The sequence below is a fragment of the Rhamphochromis sp. 'chilingali' genome, assembly GCF_963969265.1.
Source record: "Rhamphochromis sp. 'chilingali' genome assembly, chromosome: 17".
Taxonomy (NCBI): Eukaryota; Metazoa; Chordata; class Actinopteri; order Cichliformes; family Cichlidae; genus Rhamphochromis; species Rhamphochromis sp. 'chilingali'.
Window position 1 is genome coordinate 9255461 of NC_137944.1, and position 22341 is coordinate 9277801.

Here is a 22341-nt window from a genome sequence, read left to right on the forward strand (position 1 = left end):
GGTCTTCACACACCCCCATTCTCTGCTGGCCATTGGGGCGGGGGGGCTGGGAGGAGGTGTTGGCCATCCGATTGGGATCTGGGATGCGGGGCCTCCCTGCTGCTGCGGAGCCAGGGCGGTCTGCTTGCCTCCACCCCGGGGGAAAGGGTGACATCTCCTGGGTCTAGTTGCCGTTTCCCCCTCTGGGGGCAAGGGTACCTGGACCCAGGGTATAGAGTTTGTTTGGGGAGTGTGATTGTGTGTACAATGTCCATTTGTGTCTATCTTTACGTTGGGTGACTGCTGAGTATTTGTATATGTGTGCATGAGGGTGGGAATGCATGTTTGTGTCTGTGTGTGCCTGTTTGTCTGTGTCTGTATGTCAGGTCGGGTCTTAGACTCCACCTCTCTGGGAACGCCCAGGCCCTCCAAAGTATGGAGGCCTATCTCCCCTCACCACACTCCCTGCTGGTGGCTGATGCCCTCAGGGGTCGGTGCGTCTAGGGTTCTTGGTGTCCGGGGCTGGGTGCTCAGGTATGTACCAGCTCACTCCTGGTGGCTACTTGGCAGGGCCTGGCGCCTGTTGCTCGGTCAGGCCTCTTCCGGGGCGTACGGTGTTCACTGTCCATAGACATAAACTACACCTTTCTTGGCTGCTACCTCAAAGCACATTGTGCGCTGTCGGTCCTGCGTGCTGCACCACAACATTCAATATTTAGTATTTACTGCTGTTTACACTTAGCAAGATTAATGGGATGGTGTTGTGTTTATTATGTTGCTCTCTTTTTTGTTGCTATGTTGCTAGTTTTTTCCAGTCTCTCTTTCTCTTTTTAAGTGCCCTTTCCCACTGTCCCTCTTCCCCTCTGTTTTTCTTTTCCTTCATCTTTCTTTCTCCCTTTCCTATCCCCAGCCATGCCTGTCCTGTAACAACTGAAAATAAAAAATAAAATAAATAATAACAACAAAGGCAGATCAAATGGACCAATACGGCAAGGCCGTGACGATCCACTTGGTAAAGTAAATCAATCGGGTATCCTTGTTTGCCTTCAGACAACAATTCTGACGGCTAAAGAACCAAATGGGACAGGCAAAAAAAGGCTGCAGTATCAAAGACAGAGGTATGATCCAATTGCAGGGAGAGTTCCATGCACATAGTAACATATGTGATGCTATAAAACATCCGTCCATTCAATTTTTGCTGCTATCTAACTAGATCCAACTAAGCACCAACTAGGTCCAAACCTCCCTCTCTCCAGTCACCTCTGTCTCTCCAGGGTGACCTGGGACTACCCTAACAATGGGAAATGCCCACTACACCGAACAGATATCATAGTCAGATGTCAGAACCAACTCAGGTGACTCATTTCAATGTGGTGGAGTAGCAGCTCTAGTCTGAGAACCTCTCAAATGACTGAACTCTTCACCCTACAGCATCTCTAAGGGAGAGGCCAGCCACTCTGTAGAGCCACTTGTATCCACACCCTCATTCTTTTGTTCATTACCAAGAGCTTGAGTATTGATAAGGTAAGGACATAGATTGACCAGTAAATTGATTAGTCAGCTTTTTCTTTACCAGAACAGTAAACAACAGTACAGTGTATTGATTTCCAGCCCCCTCACTCATGAACCATACCCCAACAAAACTGAACCCTTCCACTCGGTACAACTGCTTGTTCCTGACCTGAAGTGGACGCAACACTCCTTTCCTTCTGATAATCATGGCTTCAGAATTGGAGATGCTAATTTTCATTCCCAGCACTTCACACTCAGGTGTGAGGCGCTTCAGTGCAAGCTGTAGTGCAACCTGATGACGCCAACAGAACCACATCATTCGTAAAAAACAGAGAGGGGATTCTGAGGAAGCCTCCTGTCACTTGGCTCAGCCTAAAAATTCTGTCCATAAAAAATATGAAAAGAATCAGTGACGCAAGGCAGCCCTGTCAGAAACCAACATCCACTGGGAACGAGTCCAACTTAACCATATTCTTGTATAGGGACTAAATGCTTTATAACAACAAGCCACATACCCCATACTCCTAAAGCACAGTCTGCAGGATGCTCCAAAGCATGTGGTTGAATGCCTTTTCTAAGTCTACGAAAACATGTATAGACTGATTGGGCAAACTGGCACACACATTCAAATATCGTCAAGAAGATAAAGAGATTCCAGGATTTCACAACCAGGAAAACTGTTTTTTTCCTCTGACTCGACTCTCCTCACCAGTACCTTGGCATAGATCTTCTTAGGGAGACTGAGTTGGTATGGCGAGTAGCCTTCAGTAATAGTAATAAATCACACAGCAATAGTGCATTCATGTTGTTGTAAAAAGCTTGATAACATATTAAGTAATCCAAAGTATTCAGAATACGTTACTCTCATTGAGTAACGTAACGGAATACGTTACAAAATACATTTTAGGGCATGCATTCTGTAATCTGTAGTGGAATACATTTTAAAAGTAACCTTCCCAACACTGATCAAGGGCAAGTCCATAGTGAAACAGTGTCCAGCTCCTCTCATGGAAACTGGTTCCAGGCACCAAACTATAAACAATATCTAATAGATATCCCTCAACCTCATGCACTATTCAGGCTCCTTCTCCACCAGAGAATTGACATTCCATGTCCTCGTCCTTGCCACCCAAAACACATTGCACCCTAAGGTGGGCTGATTGGCCACTGGGATGACAGCCTATATGCTCATGCATTCAATATTTAACAACAATCTGATTTTTAGCGTAAATGCAAAGATTAATGAAAAAAAGACTACTGCAGGGTACACATTTTTATTGGAACATATTACAAAGTGAATTGCTGACAGTATGATTCATCTGCATGGAATGATTTGAAATTCAAATGCAAAGAGGAGACATCTAAAAAATACCACTTCACTCTTTAATTGATCTGGTTTTTGCCTTCATGTAAATAACTCAGATGTTTGGGGGGTTTTTTGAGGGGGGATACAGCCACATTCCTTCAGCTGAATTCACCTTATTAATATTTTTATAGCCTCAGATGGCAGACTTGTCTCTATGCTTGTTCTGCTAGATCTTACTGCAGCATTCAATACAGTTGATAACAATATTTAACCTGAGCCTAGAATACACCTTAGGTATTTAATAAAATACCTAGCACTGCTTTGAATCGTATCTATCTCATAAATTCCAGTTTGTAGATTAGGAGTCTTAAAGTCAGGCAGTTCCACAGGAACTATAAAATGCTCATGCCCTTCTGTTGCCATGCAGATGATATCCACATACATTTGTTTATCTAGCCAGACAGTGTGATTTATGACCCACTGAAAATAATTCATGAACCAAAGGGGTCCTATATACTCTGAAACCTTTTTAAGTATTTGTTACTGTACTGCTTTCACGATATCCCTAGAATAATAACTAACGTCAGCTAAAGTTCATAACTTAAATATATAACCACAGCAAGAATATTAGTATTCTTTTAAATAACATTAATAACTTGCACATTATTAGACACATCATTGTCAGACTCAGGTTTTTCTCTTCATACATATGTCACACAATGCACAGCCCCACCCATTTTTCTCTGTGCTTACAACTTTCATAAAACATACACATTTTATTTCCTCAACTTAAAAAGACAGCCATACCATCACATCCACCCTTTGAAATTTATAATGAAGGGAAATATTCTGAAGGAATATATATTCACAAACTAAAAATAAACAAAGTACAGAAACCCTGCTTAATATTGCACATTGATAGGCACAAACAGGATAGAAGTAAAATTAAAAATCAGAATATGGAGCCACAGATGGCTGGGGACATGTGGACAGCTTCAATTTGAAAATCTGTTTTTATTTATATCCCAGCAAAATCTTAGTCAAGAGGCCTCAGCATAGAAAATAACAAGTTCTGTGAAAAACCTTTAACTAGGAGCAGGATTTTAATAGTTTTGCAATTTTCATTAGTTTTTATTTTTATTTAGTTTTGACTTCAGATTTTCAATTTTATATCAGTTTTAATTAGTTTTTACCAATTGTTTGCTAGTTTAGTTTAGTTTTTATTTTTTGAAAATCCTTAGTTTCAGTTTAGTTTTGATTAGTTTCAGTTATAGTTTTAGTTGTGTTTGCAATAACTAAGTCTAACAAAATCCCAGTTTCATCATATCAGTCATGCTCTTCTGCTTATCCTTGGGTATGTTGCTATTGCAGCTACCATACCCTGCACCCTAGACAGGTCGCCTGTCTGTCGCAGGGCTAACACGCAGAGACAGACAACTCACATCCCCACCTATGGGTTCTTTAAATAAATAAATAAATAAAGGCAGATGAACAACCATTGATACCAGGCAACTATAAAATGTATATCTTGGCCCCAATGAGACTATTAACTCTTGCAGCACCGGGTGTTCATAATTTTGGTTCATGTGAATTGATAAACTTTTTGAAGGCAACTGACTCACACAGTTATGTAGATATCCCCGTCCTGTTGTCTCGGGATGCATCACGCTGCCTTGCCTGGGGTTAGCTTCTGTTTTCTGGGGATGAGGTTTGAGTGCGCTCCCTTACCTTCTCAAGGTAAGCTAGGTTAGCCTTCTTGTGTGAGCTTTTCAAGTGCACTTTAAGGTTTGTGGGATTTTTTTCCCCTTTAGAAATGTCCCTCATAATTTGTCTCTTTCCACTACAAGACACTTGCTTTATCCAAAACACAGTCATATTCAAAGTAATCCCAAATTGGACTCTGGCGCTTTCTCCCGACTTTTCCTGACATGATTCTGCGCGTGGACGGAGCAGCAACAAAGACGACTCGACTAACGTACTGCCACCTGCTGGCATAATGAGACAGCAAGAAAAAAATCTGGAAACTAAACTTCATTTTCACCCTTGACTATTGTATGACACACACACATCTATGAAAACTAAACACATTTTTGCTATAAATTCAGTTAATTTTAGTTCGTTTTGTGAACACTGATTACAGTTTTAGTTAGTTTTCCTTTTTTGTTTTTATTTTATTTCCGTTAACGAAAATGTTTTTTCACTTCTAGTTTTCGTTATTTCGTTAGTTTTCGTTAACGATAATAACCTTTACTAGGAGCAACACAGCTAATAAAAATTTCAGATATCCACATGTATGGGAAATTCAGTGACTAATGAATGAATGAATGAATGAATGAATGCTTTATTGGCCATATGCAGGTTGCCCCACAGAGGAATAGGACCCCCCCCCCCGACTTACACACACAACAACAAGACATCACATGGGAATACAGTCGGAGACCGGCAGCGTTGGGAGAATAACACTGAAAAAATTACACAACATTGGGAAAAGTACAAGAGGAAAAAAAGAGACCTCTTCACACGCTGGGCAACCTATGGGAGGACAGCATGAGAACAGGAAACAAAAAAAACTCCTCTGCACAGAGAGCACATTAATGTCCACATCACAACATCAGAGCACATGACAAGCCACAGGGGATGGATAGGGGGGTGGGGGGTGATTCGAAGGAACACAGCAGTCGTCCTGCACCATGCTATCATTTCAGCGCGGCACGCAGACCCGCTGCCTTCCCCCGCAGGAACAAGCATCGAAGGCGTTTGGAAGGGAGGGGGATGAGTGCGTGCTTATCAGTGTAAGTGTATGTGTGTGCGTATCCATAGTTCAGCTGAGACAGTGTCCTTCGCTGTATCAGGCTAAGTAAACAGTCCTCCAGCCGATCCAGGTGTCCTTCATGGGATGGGAAGAATAGTCATCACACAGTCGTTATCAGGGAGTTGTTTTGGTGGGCTCCAGCCTTGGGCCTAGCAGCTAGCGCCGTGGTGTCCAAATGTAGAATATTGTTGATTTCTCCTTTATGCGAGCAGCGAATTTAGCACTCTGACACTGGGGCCTCGATTTCCCGTTGGAGCGCTGCGAGCCTCCCCATGATGGTATCAAGCTTCTGTTCCGTGGTGTTGTCATTCTTTTGGTTCTGAGACCCCACAGCTGCAGTGAGCCGTTCTGCGATGTTATCCAACTTTCGCTCAAGGGTGTTATTGTGAGCAGGTCCCTCTCTGATGTATCCCATCATACGCTCAATGGTGTTAGTTTGAGTCTTCACGGCAGCTGTAAGCGTCTCCAAGGTGTTAACCATGCTGCGTTCGGTGTGGGAGGCCGCGCCTCGTCCCATCGCTTCAATTCCAGCGGTCAGCTTAGGGGGGGTTTGAACAGCTCAAAATGTAATGAATGTTTTCACTTTCCAGATTCTCAGGTAATTAAATCTACATTCAGCACATAGGAGCCAGGTGAGTAGAGCAAAGAAAATATGCCTTTAACAACAAGGTAGATCAAAACACACTGAAAATACTCAAAGAGTAGAAGACCTAAGAAGTGACCAATTACAAACTTAGAGTCCACAAAAAATGCAAGCAAAAGGCACAGGGGGTGAACAAAGAAACTATATGAAAGGTTGACTAAGAGAGTTCAGACTGTGTTAAAGAATAAATGTGACTATACAATCTTTGTTTATGCCTTATAAACTATATTTCCATTTATGTTTGTACATGCCTCACTAACTGTTTTTTATTTTCCTGGAAAATTTTCCTTGGACGATCATCTGTGTCCTCTGTTTACTTAATGTGCTTGCCTATTGGTCAGTTTACCAGCAGATTCTAATAGTTCCAAGTTCCAGACTAGATTTCAAAGCCAACCAGACTTTCTAAGATGCAACTCCAAAGCATTTCTCCCGCCTGCAGATAAGCATCAGCTTTACTAAAAGTTTTTTGACATGAGCTGAAAACAAACTTCTCATTAGCTTTTCAGTTAAATTACTAGTGTGTCTTTTGTAGACTTCCTTATACCCGCAGTATACAATGTGGGCTAAATTGCTTTATTTTTCATTATTGTTTTGATTTCTTTTTCTTAATTGTTTCAGATGGTTTCATAACTCTCTTTGAATTATTTTCTTTTTTAATTGATTTAATTTATTGCAGCAGTATCTATGATTGTTTTTCTTGTGCAGTACTCTGGAACAATGGTAATTTTCTGTCATGTCATACAATTCTTTTCGGCCACACAAGCTTACTAATCGTTAAAGCTTTTAATCCTGTACTGCATGAATCAGCAAAACTGTCTTTATTACGAGAGATGTCAATCAAAATCCAGTGATCCTCAGAGTCTGCGCATACCAGCTAGCTCCTGTGTTCACTGAGATATTCAGTCGGTGATCCCCACATGCTTCAAAGAGTCCATCATTGTTCCTGTCCCGAAGAAACCCCACCCTGCTTCTCTCAATGACCTGTAGCCCTCACCTCAGTAGTGATGAAGTGCTTTGAACGCCTGGTCAGAGACTTCATCATTTCTTCACTACCAGACACACTGGACCCACTACAGTTCGCTTACCATCCAAATCGTTCCACAGACGATGCCATCTCTCATCTCCTCCACACATCACTTACTCACTTGGACACTAGAAGGGGGAATTATGTTAAAATGCTCTTCATAGACTACAGCTCTGCATTTAACACCATAATTCCCTCCACACTCACCACCAAGCTGGAGCATCTGGGACTCAGCTCATCTATGTGTCAGTGGATCTCCAACTTCCTAACTGGCAGACCACAGGCAGTAAGGATGGGCGGACATGTCTCAGCCTCCACCACTCTCAGCACTGGAGCCCCCCAGGGTGTGTTCTGAGCCCCCTGCTGTACTCTTTGTACACATATGACTGTGTGGCCACTACCAGCTCCACCACCATCATCAAGTTTGCTGACGACACCGTCGTGGTGGGCCTGATCTCTGACAACAACGAGACGGCCTACCTGAAGGAGATTAGGAATCTGGAGAACTGGTGCCAGAGGAACAACCTCCTTCTAAACGTCAGTAAGACAAAGGAGTTGATAGTGGACTTCAGCACTAAGCAGGAGGGGAACTACCAGACCCCCGTCATCAACGAGTGCCCAGTGGAGAGAGTGGACAGCTTCAAATACCTCGGAGTTCACATCACGCAGGACCTGTCATGGTCCTGTCACATCAACACCGTGGTGAAAAAGGCCCGTCAGCGTCTCTACCACCTCAGACGCTTGAGAGACTTCCAACTGCCCTCCAAGGTGCTCAGGAACTTTTACTCCTGCACCACAGAGAGCATCCTGACGGGAAACATCTTAACCTGGTTCGGGAACAGCACCATGCAGGACAGACGAGCTCTACAGAGGGTTGCGCTATCAGCTGAGCGCACCATCCGCTCGAGTTCCCTTTCCTGCATTCAATCTACAAAAGGCGGTGCTGGACCAAGGCCAGGAAGATCGTGAAGGACCTCAGCCATCCCAACAATGGACCGTTCTCTCTGTTGAGGTCAGGAAAGCGATTCCGCTCCCTGAAGACCAACACAGAGAGACTGAGGAGGAGCTTCTTCCCGCAGGCGATACGGTCTCTCAATCACACCACCACATAGTACTGACCCACACATATGGTTTTTACACACAGACTGGACATTCTGGACATTTGTTTACACTAGTCGCCACTGCACAACTACACTGCGTGGTCATCAAATCAAAAATTCAATCGCAAGTCACTTAAATAAATCACTTTTAAGCATATTTGCACTGCACTTAAATATGTGGATTGCACAACCCTGGACATTACATTTCTTTCATTACCATTTATTACTTGTACAGCTGGTCTTATTGTTCTATATTTCTTCATATATTCTTATATATTTTCTATATTGTGTATTTTGTTGTACAGTTATTTTATTTTAAACTTTAATTTTTACATTTTATTTTATTCTTTCCTAGTTAAATTGACCCTTTATTTTAATTTTCATATTTATTTCCTATCCTATTCATAGTCTTTTATTTTAGGTCACGAGCAGTTGTCTAAGCATTTCACTGCATACCGTACTGTGTATGACTGTGTATGTGACAAATAAAATTTGAATTTGAATTTGATGAGGCTTTCCACAACTATTAACTTGTGAGAGTTAATAAGTGAGCTATGTTGCCCAAAGATAAATGTTTTGATCACAAATGTGAAGCGAAACAAAAAAAGTTTTAAAGAGGTGGGAAATATTTTCTTTTTTTCTATTCAACAAACTTTAATCATATCTTTAAATCACATTCATAGGGACCAAGCTCACCAGCCTATTGACTTAATTATACAATTAAACCTGACAGGGGACTTAAAGAAGCTGTTCTCTGTAAAAAGTGAGCACAACTTTATTGCTGTTGGGGAAGTCGAGCAGAGTCGATCATCACTTTGTGGGTTTTTTCTGTTTTGGTGAATGATTTTGACTTTCTGTTGTTGCCCTGGTTACAAACTCTTCAGTAGTTAATTTTTTTCCTCACTTCACAGTGGTTCTGTATTGAGCAGCCAGCAGGCAAATAATTCGTTTGTCGAGACAGATGCCAGCTAGACAGGCAAGATTTGCCCTGGGTTACCCCACCACCTGCAGCGCTTGAAGTCTGTTCCAAGAATGTCTCTGTGTCTTCTGCTGTCCCATAGGTGGGGGATGAGACAGACTGCATCCAGGCAAGCCAAATCAGTGGCTTGAGGGTAGAGCACACTGCCAAAGCTTGGATGACCCTTTGTTCCCGTACACTTAAACACATAATGGTTTCAGTAAGAAGTGGAGCTGGATTTCCAATTTATAAGAATGAAACACCAAGCAAGAGAGAGAAGTTGAAACAAACTACCACAGAGACACTGTGGCACTTTAAGGACATTTAAGCATTTTACAGAAGTTTTTTTTCTTTAAACTGAAAGAAAATATTGAGGAATTGCAGGCAGCTCTCAGTTTGTTACATGTGTGCTTGCTTTGTTCCTTGGCGCAGTAGAGAGTGACGGAGAATGGCAAAAAAAGGTAGAGTTTCAGAAATACTTTGTCTTTATTTTAGGTAAGAACTCCCTTTTCCTCTCTGGAAGAAATGAAAGGCAGTTTGCAGGCAAAGTCATCCATCTGCCTCGACCAGTTCAAGGGTGTGGTTTAAGAGAAAATAGAAAAGAGGAGCATACAGAGACCACAATTAGCAAAAAAAAAATACCCTCATGTAAACTACATTTCAAAGAAATGAGAAACTTGAATGTCTACTGAATGGGAGCAGCATACAAAACGTTTCACTTTTTGACACACTCCTACCCCGTTGTCTGGTCAATTTGATTTGGTGTTTGCTTTGGACTATAATGAAAGAATGCTTCACCCTGATCACGTACAAAACATCAGACTATTTGAGTGGTGGAACTAACAGTGGCTGAGATCCCACACTAGAGTCCAAAACTTTGTAGCTGAATCCTTGCAGGGTAGAGCACAGGAGGCGTCCTTTATTTTTTATTTGCATGCACGAGTAACAGCTGGCTTCTTTTGAAAGGTGTTGCTTTTTTTTTAAATGGATATTAATCTAATAGGAGAACTCGGTGCACATTTCTCCAGCTGGCATCTGGTCGAAGCATCTGTGTTCGACCAGATTTCCTTCAGGGACTAAAAATTCCAAAATAGATAAATATACAGCTACTGATATAACCACAGTGGACTAAAGCGTTCAGCCACTCCCTCAGTTTTCCTTCTTTTTTTTTCTCCTTCCCTCTCTCAATTTTAAAGAAAACAAATGCGGAAACAAAGGGATTTAAAGACTATAATTCCTCTTGTTAATGTTGAAGGGGCTTTTTAGGAAAGGTTATCAGGTTTGATTATGCTTAATCTCAACCAACAAAGATTAGACCTGCATATCATTGATGCTTTTTCTCAATCAATTCTCATCCCACACAAAAGCTTTCTCGCAGGGCTTTGTGTTTTTCCTCCATCTCTTCTACCAACTGGGTAATATGTTACCACACATAAATCAAAGCTTTATAATGCCTTTAGGTGTATCAACAACAGAAATGTTTTCTTGAGTTTGCAATAAAAAACAAGCCTCGCAGCGACCCCGGTTACCCACAATTATATCACTTTCAAGAACACAAATATTTTGGTGTTGCTGCTGACTGATTATTTCATTGGAGTAGTTGGACAGGCACAGAGCAATAAAACAGAATGAAATACCATTCGCTTCTGTTAACTCAGAAATTTGGTGAGTAGAGATTCTTCTTTCCAGTTAACATGGGCAGAAAGGCAAGAGTTGCTATTCAAGGATCAAAAAATCAAAAATCTATTTGACACAAGGTTGAAAAAGGATGAAAAGCATTGTTTTATTATTTTCCAACCTTTCCTTAGGGATAAATTCAAAGTACAAGTAAGTATGGTGGAAATACCAGTCCAAAATGATAAAGAATAATAAACAACAATTAAGGCTCCAGCTACACTTAGAGCTGCAAGCCATCATACCTCTCTTAAAGCCGCACCATCGATCACACCTATCTCTACTGCTGATTGAATGTTGATTGAACTAAAACATAAACGGTGCACAGCATACTTGAGAGTTTTAGTTATAGATTGCTGTTCTGTCCTTCAATTTACCTCTTTAACACACAATTGGGAGCTTCGCCACTGGAAAAGAGGAGACAGATGATTGGAAAAGAACAACATTATTCTTTGACTTCTCTTCTGTTTGAAAGCTGCCCCATCTCATCACTCATTTTTAGACATAAGCCAGTTAGCATAAGAACACACACTAGGGGTGGAAGACAATTAATTACCTGGATGATTGAGCATGCATCAAGAAGATATAACTGAAGTAATGTTGTTAAGTCCTTAAAGTCATATTCTTTTATTGTCATGACTGTATTTGAAGCCATTTTTTATTTTTGTATGATACCTGATTTATATGAAATATGGCTGAATATTTTAAACTAAAGTCTAAAATACTTATTCAGTCATTTGTTTAATAGTAATTTAACATTATATAATTCACATATAAAACTATGAATTGTAATTTTAAATGGTTTAAAACCATGTAGAATAGCATATGTAGGCAAGTATATTTCTCCTTTTTTTCATCAAGAAGCAAAGACAAAAAAGAAAAAAAAAAAGAAACAGGGCAGGGTTCGGTGGTTGAATCATCCATCCCCACCAATGTCAAAACCAGATCTACGCCCTTGCTTTAAATATTCTAAAAAGGTAGAGTATGTAAAATTGTTAGCTTTCAAAATTCACATATGATCAATCAACAGAGTTCTGAGGGAAAATGTATGATATTATGATATATGAACGGCATCTACAGTATGTCTAGCAATGTGAAGAAATACACTGGGAAGTAAGAAGGAGTATTACCTTTTTAAATCATTGATTTCTTTAAAGCATCAGTCTTCAGAGGTAATTGGCTCTAGCTGGCTTTCTAAGGTTTTCACCATGAAGATATTGGCCTGTGAGATAGGTAGTTGTAGCTGTCCTCTAGGTCTGCTATTCTGGCTTCCACATCTTCATTCCAAATCACCTTCCTGCTCTTTGCCACCATTATGAATCTTTCATGATCAGGATTGTTGTGTCTCGTGTTAACCATTCTAGGAGGCCACAGCAACCTCGAATAATAAGAACCGATCAACATTACAAAGGTGGTCATACAACAGCAAATCACCAGAATGAATGAATGGTTTTGGTTATAATGGTTAATGGTGAGTAGAGCTATGTTCACATCTGCAAGCATCTGCTTTGATGAGGCTTTGTCAGTGAGCCAGGGGAATCATGTGGCTGACCTGAATCTGGCCACAATCTTCATCTCCAGCTCAGTAACATTTGTTATTGCAGGTGGTTGGCCGTCTAGTTCAGTTACACTGCCGTCTTGCACGGGATCAGCTCATAATAACCATATTATTCACTACTGCTAACATTGTGCTGTAGTCTCTAGATCTTCAGCATTATTAGTAGCTTTCTTCTAGTGATATTATAGCACTGAGTTACCAAGTTCTTCTTGTTCAATAGAGGTCTTCTATTTAAAACCATAAAATTCCATCTAGCCCATATTCTCAGTCTTGACCATGTATGTCTTGTTTCAGTAACCAACTACTCATAAGTATGTCCTAGTTCTCAAAGACCTGACCCAGATTTTGTTAAGCCAAACAAGAAAGTTAGAAAGAGCTAAATACCTCCAAAAGGTATGACAGGTGCTGACAAACAAGAGACTATTTAGCCCATAGTAGTAGGAAGTAATATATAAGCTGAATCTGCAACCAAATGGCTCAGATAGTGTACAGGAACATCTATGCTGCATATGGAATTAGACGTCCCTAACTTCCGATGGAAGACACTGCTGTAGGTGGCTGAAAATAATAGGGCAAAGGTTCCATGCATCCATTTTCTTCCGCTTATCCGGGGCCGGGTCGAGGGAGCAGCAGCCCAAGCAGAGAAGCCCAGACCTCCCTCTCCCAACCACCTCCTCCAGCTTGTCCGGGGGAACACCAAGGTGTTCCCAGGCCAGCTGAGAGATATAATCTCTTCAGCGTGTCCTGGGTCTGCCCCAGGGCCACATTGCTGCGGCCGCTGCACCAATCCATCTGTCGATCTCCTGCTCCCTTCTCCCGCCACTCGTGAACAAGACCCCAAAATACTTAAACTCCTCCACTTGGGGCAGGAACTCGTTCCTGACCCGGAGTGGGCATGCCACCCTTTTCTGGCTGAGGACCATGGCCTCAGATTTGGAGGTGCTGATTCTCATTCCCACCGCTTCACACTCGGCTGCGAACTGTTTCAAGGCGAGCTGGAGGCCATCACCCGATGAAGCCAACAGAACCACATCATCTACAAAAAGCAGAGATGAGATCCTGAGACCACCCAAATGAAATCTTCCGCCACTAGGCTACGCCTAGAAATTCTGTCCATAAAAATTATGAACAGAATCGGTGACAAAGGGCAGCCCTGGTGGAGCCCATCACCCACCAGGAACAAGTCTGACTTTTTGCCGGCTATGCGGACCAAGCTCTTGCAACGGTTGTATAAGGACTGAATGGCCCGTAGGAATGGGCCAGACACCCCATACTCCTGGAGCATCCCCCACAGGACCCCCCAGGGGGCACGGTCAAATGCTTTCTCACAATCTACAAAACACATCTAGACTGGTTGGGCAAACTCCCATGCACCCTCAAGTATCCCTGAGAGGATAAAGAGCTGATCCAGTGTTCCACGACCAGGACTAAAAAACCCATTGTTCCTCCTGTATCCGAGGTACGACTAACGGATGAAATCTCCTCTCCAGCACTCTGGCATAGACTTTCCCAGGGAGGCTGAGGAGTGTGATTCCCCTGTAGTTGGAATAAACCCTCCAGTGTGAAAACAACAGGGCAAAGGTTCCTTAGGACTTAAAGTTCTAAAGTTCTAGACATACAAGCAGCTGCTTCCCAAAACAGCTGTTTGCTAGAAAACTCTCCTTCTTGTCTCCTTGATCCCTAGCTGGAGTTAGGCCTGGATTGACTCCTAAGCCCATACGGCGTTGTGGGTGCCTATGGTGGTCAAATTTTCATTCGCAAATGGTTTCCATTCATGACGATCACTGGTGATTGTCCTGGCCTCGTCGAGATTTATTCTGCGATTTCTGATGTCATCTTAGACCTGTTTTAGCCATGTTCTGTTCGGTGCCGTTCGTTGGATTCTCCACTGGGTAGGTTGTTTACGCCAGAGGAGTTGGTGTGGTAGTTGGCTCGTGTCCATTCAACACACATGGCCAAACCATCGCATTCGGCATATTGGTTTCATGTCTGTTTTCCACGGTCTCCGGGTTCTGGTCACTTAGGGAGGGCGACCTCTTCCTTTTGCAATTGGGCTTAGGACTGACCTTGACGGAGTTCTGACCTTGACGGAGTTCTGACGTTAGAAAACTATAACCTAAAAGACATCATAACACTCTGTTAATTTAAACCACTGATTATAGAGACTTGCTTTAATATTGGAGAAGGAACATGTTCTAGATCTGTCACTTAAATGTGGATTTTAATGAAGATAAAATTGTATATGAAGTAGGGCTGGGCAATATGGCCTAAAATTCATATCGCGATATAATTTGAAGCATGTGCGGTAACGATATATATCACGATATATTATTTTCTTCTGTATAACGTATTTTCCACACTATAAGGCACACTTAAAATCCTTTAATTTTCTCAAAAATCGAGAGTGTGCCTTATGTATGAATTCTGGTTGTGCTTACTGACCTCGAACTGATTTTGGCGTGCAGAAATCTGTTAAAAAATGTTTTAGTACAACTTTGGTAAGCTGCACTGCTTGATTGATTGTCAGAGCATTACGGCTGCTGTAGTGAGGAGCTTCGCGGAGTAATCTGGGTCCAAAACTCCGTCCCTTTAGGTCCCAAAGTCAAACAAACACTAAGAGTTAAAAACGGTCTAAATTCTTTCATCTGTAATTAAATCATCAGCGTTGCTGCTTTATCAGGTGTAACAATTAAATAAATTCTGTTTTCATGGATGCATGGATGTAAAAATCCATGCATCCATGAAAATAGAATTTATTTAATTTAACCGAGTTAGAAGTTAACAGGAAGTTAGCTCGCTAGTTTACACCTAAACATTTCATACCATGTTCTGACTGAGAGATTTTTGAAACTAATTCAAACGTACAGCTCTGCTACCACTTCCAACATAAATGAAGACAGAAAACTAAACAGCAGTGGCGTTTGCAGGGTTACTGAAGTTGGACTACCTGGTATATAATGTTGTGCTACGTGATTGCTAGTGACACAGCTATGTTAGCATAACATTAGCACAGTGAAGCTGGAGGATGAACGCCAACTTTTTTCCACTCAATAAAAGTTAATGTGAGGGATTCTGATGGTTAGGGACAAATTCAATCGCATAGCAGGATGCTATACATGGGCCAAACTTCAGTCAGGAGAACAACTGAGATTATTCATCCACAATACGAAGTTAGTTATTAATATACTGCAACAACATAGGAATAGAACAGCTGCGAGAGAATTCAACATTAATGAATCAATTAATGTTACGGAAGTGGAGGAAGCGCAGTTTTTGGCTTTCCCCATATTTCAAAAGTGCTTCATCTCTTTGCTATGACTGTCACCCGCCATAATTTGCAGATGATAATGGTTTTAGCCGCTGCGATGCTTTTGACCAAAACAGGCGCAGCTTGATGACATCATCAACATGCGCTATAGCGATAGAGCGATATAGTCAAAATCTCTCTCGTTGGCCAAATTTATATCGTTTCTATCGTATATCGTTTATATCGCCCACCCTAATATGAAGCTGCTAGTGATTTCCATTTATACGTTTCCTTGAGCTAAACAACTAAACTTAAAAAAAAATTATCTTGGATTTCTAAAGGATAAGTAAAACCACCACTCTAATTCACTCTATTTTCACCATTTTAGGTCTATGACCGCCCATGGAGGCATAGTAAAAAACTAACAACAGGCCTTTAATATGTCTGTCACTTTTGAAGCCAAACAGTTTTGAGAGCAGATGCTGTCTTGACACCACAATCATCAGTAAAGTGGTGCTGCCAAATGACCATGTGTCCGTCTAACCAAGCAAGCACAACCAGCACAATGCTTTGACATTAAAACTAAGATCAGCGGGACAGCCATCGTGCCAGCTGCAGTCTGGTGAAATATGTTGCTTAATGATGTTGCAAGTAGATGATGTGATTTCCTCTGCCACTTTTAACACCTCCAGTGTTACTCTAATGGCCATCTAGCCTCTGATTAGCCTTTTACATTAAGTAAGACATGTAATGACTGACCCAGAAATAGCACAGAGGAACAAACTGTGAAGGCAAAGGAAGAGATGTATCCTATACAGGATATAAAAGTCCTATACAGCCAGACTAAAGTAAAGTAATAACAACAAAATAGACTTTGACCCCTCTGAACCCCAGAGAAGCAGAGCAATGAAGCAAAAGGAAGACAGTAGTTTCTCTGTAGAGTCAAGTTTCCTGACCAAACTAAAAACATTGCCACTGATTTTGTAAAATGCTGAAAAATATTGCTGAGTTGTAACTACTCAGTTTCCACAATTGTATTTACATCAAATCATAACTGCCCAATTGGAAAGCCCTAGCTTAAAAATGTGAGACCAGAAGCACTGACCATATGTTATGGCCAAAACCCAGCTCCATAACAGATCCACCTCGCTAACGTCTATTTTTCAGGAGTGTGAAAGGAAAGAAGGCTGAAGCTAATGCATCTCGACATTTCCCTCCCCACCACTCCATCTGCTGTGCCACTGATTAAGAGGCTTCCAGAAAAGCTCCCAGCTCTATGTCGGATGGCACTGTGGATTACAAGGCGCAACACATCACCATTTACAACATGGATGTAAGTTCGACAGCAGTAAGAGAATCAAAGATCAGGGTCTTAAAAAACTCCATGTACTTTCTACAGAGACAAGAAAACAGAAAAAAAAATGAAAAAAAAAAGTTGCACACGTTTGGATTTTCCATTCTTCTGCACTTGAATTTGAAATAAATGTACATGTATCCAACATTAGAGTGCCAATCTCTGTGAGAGATATGCAATATGAAAAAGAAACTGATGAAAAAATATGCTTGATTTGTATATAACTGGTGTATATAACTGTGTATAACTGGTCTTAGCTATGATTTACAGAAAGGGACCTCAGTGGAGTTTTCCTAAGCAACACAATAAAATAAGCATGAAACAAGTAAAACGTCTGACGCAAGTCTTTGATGATTTTAAGCACTACAGTATTGTGGAGTTGAGTTTTGAACTCATTTTTCATATTAAATTACTGCTTTAAAATATACCATTCAAAGTTCAAGAGTTGTATTCTAAAAGGTAGAACCTGATATATATTTTTTAAAAATACTTATATAATAAGATAAGAAATAGTTTAGTTTGTACTGTGAGATCAATTAGGTTTTTTTCTTTGCGTAAACAGTTGACTTTTTTACTCTGAGGTTTACTGTTGAATCTGGATTTCACCAGCTACACTCTAGGATATATAAGCAGATGTTATATGAACTATCAAGCCTGCTCCTACTATAAAGCATGTTAGATGGTGTTAAAGAGCATTATTACCTTAATTTCACTTTAATAACTGCTTCACAAACCAACCATTGACCAAGAGATCTTAGACCTGCCCTGCACCAATCCTACAAAGTTCATTCTGTAAACTGTACAAATGTACTGAAAACTACTTTACCTTGGACTTACTGTTCAGTATTCTCACATTATTTCTGAATAACACAAAACTGTCCACTCGTTGATAAACAAATAAAAAAATGAAACAGTCAGATAAGTTTATCAAAGGATCAAATGTGACCCCAACAGAAATTAGGACATTTAATCTTTAACTTTCCAGCCTATTAAATATCACCTGGTTAGGAGTGCAAATACCCAATTTACCTTCGGGGTCAACCTTCAGGATCAATAAAGTTTTATTGAGTTGAATTGAACTGAAATAGTACTGAACTACAAACAGCATCAGCTCTAGCAGGCTCCTTTTGTCTTTGATTCAGCAGGTCGATAGTTTCACTACTTCAACCTGAAATGTTCTTTGGTTGCTTTGGCAATAGGATTGCTGTCCTGCTGAATGATAAATTGCTGTCCGGTGTGCTTTAATGCATTTGGCTGAATTTGAGTTTACTACTGCATTACTTCTGTTACTTCCATCAGTACTGAAACTATCAACAAAGGGCCAGCTTTCTGGCAGCTCAAGCCATAATAGAAGCACCACTGCTTCTGACAGATGAGGTAGCGCTTTGGTTTATGAGCCGTTCCATTCAATCATTTAGAAATTTGTCTACAAAAGTTTCCTTTACAATTGTTTTTTTTTTGGTTCTTTATTTGTGTGTATGTAAATGGCTAACTTCCAAATAACTGCTGCTCTGTTCCTTGTTTTCCTGTGGCAACAATTTTTGTTCATAAACAACCCATGTACTAATTTTAGATAACCAACTGCTAACTAAATATATTTCTTTAAACTGACCATATTAAACCATACCAGGAACTTCAAATACTTTGTCACCTTCTTTACTCTGTCAGACAACTGCACTTCAATCTAAGTAGCACCTCTGAATCAACACTAAGCCAGCGTTCATTTTTTATAGCTATATGTGAAAAGGTTCCACCTTCAAGACAGTTTTCTCTATATATTTATAACAAAGTTATATAAAAGCTAGGAATTGGTTCCATAATGTGAGACTGCACTAATAAGTCCATGCTGTGCATTTAAAATCCCTCAGAGAAGCACAATAACCCTGAGCAGAGTTTCAAGAGGAAATATGAATATACATTAAATGGACCGGCCTTGATGGAAGAGAGAGAAGGGAAAATTACAGCGGGCCGGATAGCATTCCTCTTTCTATTCAAATCTCATAATTATATTTGCAACAATGCAACTCAACCACAAAATGATCAGCTCGCGATTCTGGTGTTTTTATTCTACTAGCTGCTAATCTAGTCTCTAACCTCAAACCTGCTGAAGAGATGAGGCCCAGGCCAAAAAAGATGTCACCCCCTGAACTGTTTGTAAAACTCACCCACAGAGTTCGGTTAAATTCCTTCAGGCACTTCTTCTAAGATCACTTTAGTCTTTGTCCCAAACATTCCAATAATAGAAACTACTTTTTTCATATGGTGTAGAACAATCAGCACAGCTTTCCTTTAATTATGTGGCTCAAAATGTTTTCCTCATAAAAAGTCATATTTATTTGAAAGGAATACTCAGAGATACTGAGGAGAAATATGAAATGATTTCTAGTGGCTTTTTCAAAATGGTACATTCGTCACCTATTAAATGAGAAAAAGCAAAACTAGCAGTGCAGCCCCTTATTCATTTTTTCCAATTTACCAACGGAGACAAATGAAACTGAAAGCTTAATTTAACTTTAATAACACCCAAAACTAACATGAATTGTAACACTCATTATGAAAGGTTAAAGTTTCTACTGCAAAATATGTTTTAATAAATAATAAGAGGGAATTCAAAATCTCAATCTTAATTCTAAATCCTACACCCCGATTTTGTTAGGCACAGTGTAGAGTAGGCTAATGTGTATTATTTGTTTTGAGAATTAAAAGGTAGTGATCACCTAGCGCTCCAAATGTAACCTGAAAGTTCCCATTTGTCATTGAGCCTGAGTCTGAAAACAGACCTCTAGCTATTTGTCAGTGTAAGTCCATTTTTTTCCTTTTTATACATTTTTATTATATGCAGTGTTGGGGAGTAACAGAATACATGTACCTGCGTTACGTATTTAAAATACAAAATATGAGTAACTGTATTCCGTTACAGTTACCGTTTAAAAAGGTGGTATTTAGAATACAGTTACTTTGTTGAAATAAATGGATTACACGGCGGTACTTCCCTGTTTCATATTGTGGCGGATCAGGACTGTTTGGGTTTTGTTTGACAGCTACGTTCTGTTGTTCCAGGCGGCAGCGTTACGGTTGCCATGGTTACAGGGTGACGCTCTCTCTCTGCGTGTTTCCTGGGTGAGAGAGCGCCTTTTTGTTGTTGTTGTGCTAAGCTAATAGGCAGAATGCTACAAGTATAGCTCTAAAGAATGTAGCATCATAGGCAGTGTAGTCCGTGCTGCAGGGAGAATGGACTGCCATACACGTTATGTGTCTGTGAGCGAGGGAGGGAGAAAAAGGAAAAGTACGAGCTGTCATCGAGCAAAAACGGGATCTGGAAGCATGTAAATATAATAATAACCACTGCAGCCAAGAAGAGTGCCTGACAAGCCCAGTTGTAAGTAAGCTATTAAGACTCGACTGTACACCGTGTTCATGTTTTCCTCTGAAAACAATAAGTTCCGTTGGAGCAGTCTTTCAACGCCTCTCTTTGTCTCTCGCAAGCAAAGTTGACCCACACAACAAAGTAAAGCTATTTTTTGGCTACGAGCCTGACACAGAACCCGACGTATTAGCCAGAGGTCCCTTTACTACGGTTCGGAGCCGCGGTCAGTAACAGTAATAAATCACAGCAATAGTACATTCACGTAGTTGTAAACAGCATGATAATATATTAAGTAATCCAAAGTATTCAGAATATGTTACTCTCATTGAGTAACGTAACGGAATACGTTACAGACTACATTTTGGGGCATGTATTCTGTAATCTGTAATGGAATACATTTTAAAACTAACCTTCCCAACACTGATTATATGGCACATAAAAGTGAGTAGAACTCCCAATACAACTGTGCAACAGCCAACATGTGCAGTGGGACATATTGATCATTTTTGATGTTCATTAAAAAAAACCATGATGGATGCACAGGAGTGTAGTTATTGATTCAAAAATAAATGACTGTTGGATTGTATTAGATGGATCTAGGATTCAAGCAGAACTGAAAATGCCATTTAACTTGGAATTAAAAGCTTCCCTGTTGGGTACTCATGTTCCACTTACATTCAGCATTACCCACCAAAAACACTGTGTTTATTGACCTTTTGTCAAACCAAGATCGATGTATCCTGGAGAGATAGTCTGAAAATGTGCAATTATCTCCGCTGTTAAACTATGTTGTCTATCGCCCTCCTTCAGTCTTGATGAATGCTGGCATAAACCCATTAGATCTGATTGAGCTATGTTTCATCATGCTAACATGCAAAGGTAGAATACAATACTGTAGGTATGTGTACAAGTCTGTTTACATCTTTATTCATGTATCTGGCAGTAAGTGAGCTGGTAAATTGAATAACAAATCCAAATGATCTACATCATGCAATTATAGTTGTGTTATTGATGTCTCCAGGCAAGAAGTTAAGATATTTTGAAATACTCCAGCAAAATGAATCTGTGAATCCAGTTTCATTTATGCCTTCTAAAGGAAGGAAACTATAGGTAATAGACATGGTATATGCCGCACTTTTCCCTTGTAAAATTGATCTAAACTTTGCACTCTGAGTTCTGCAGTTATGAACAGCAGCAGCACAATTAATAATCAAGGTAGTGTATCATATTCAGTGTTTTTCTGTATGTTGTGTTCAAGTCTTGCAAGTTCTGCTCTGCTTTAACTACTCAGTGATACGTAGCCAATCATCTTACAAAAGTAGGTAGCTGCTGTCTGAGCACTTTCATGCTCTTCTGACAGCAATTTCACGTCCCGTTTCCTGGCAACATGACTTCCATAACTAAATGATATATGGACCACTTATTATATACTGCTTTTCTACTCTAACTGAGTATAACATGTGATAGGTTTGTAGCTTAAACCTATTCGCTGGAACGTTCAAGACAATTCAACTACACAGCAAAAGCATTGAACACCAAGTAGGCAAAGTTCTTTGTGTTAACCATATATGAGGGAGAGAACCACGACAAGCGCCGTTCCTTCGCTTGACCCCACTCGCCCTCGTCTGCTCCCCCGTAACACTGATCTTTTATTGAGGTTACATGAATATACATAGGTTCATTAACATATGACGTCTACATACAAACAAAGAGTACCTTGCCTGTGCGTTGTGTAAGTATCTCTGTGTGTGTGTGTGTGTGTGTGTGTGTGTGTGTGTGTGTGTGTGTGTGTGTGTGTGTGTGTGTG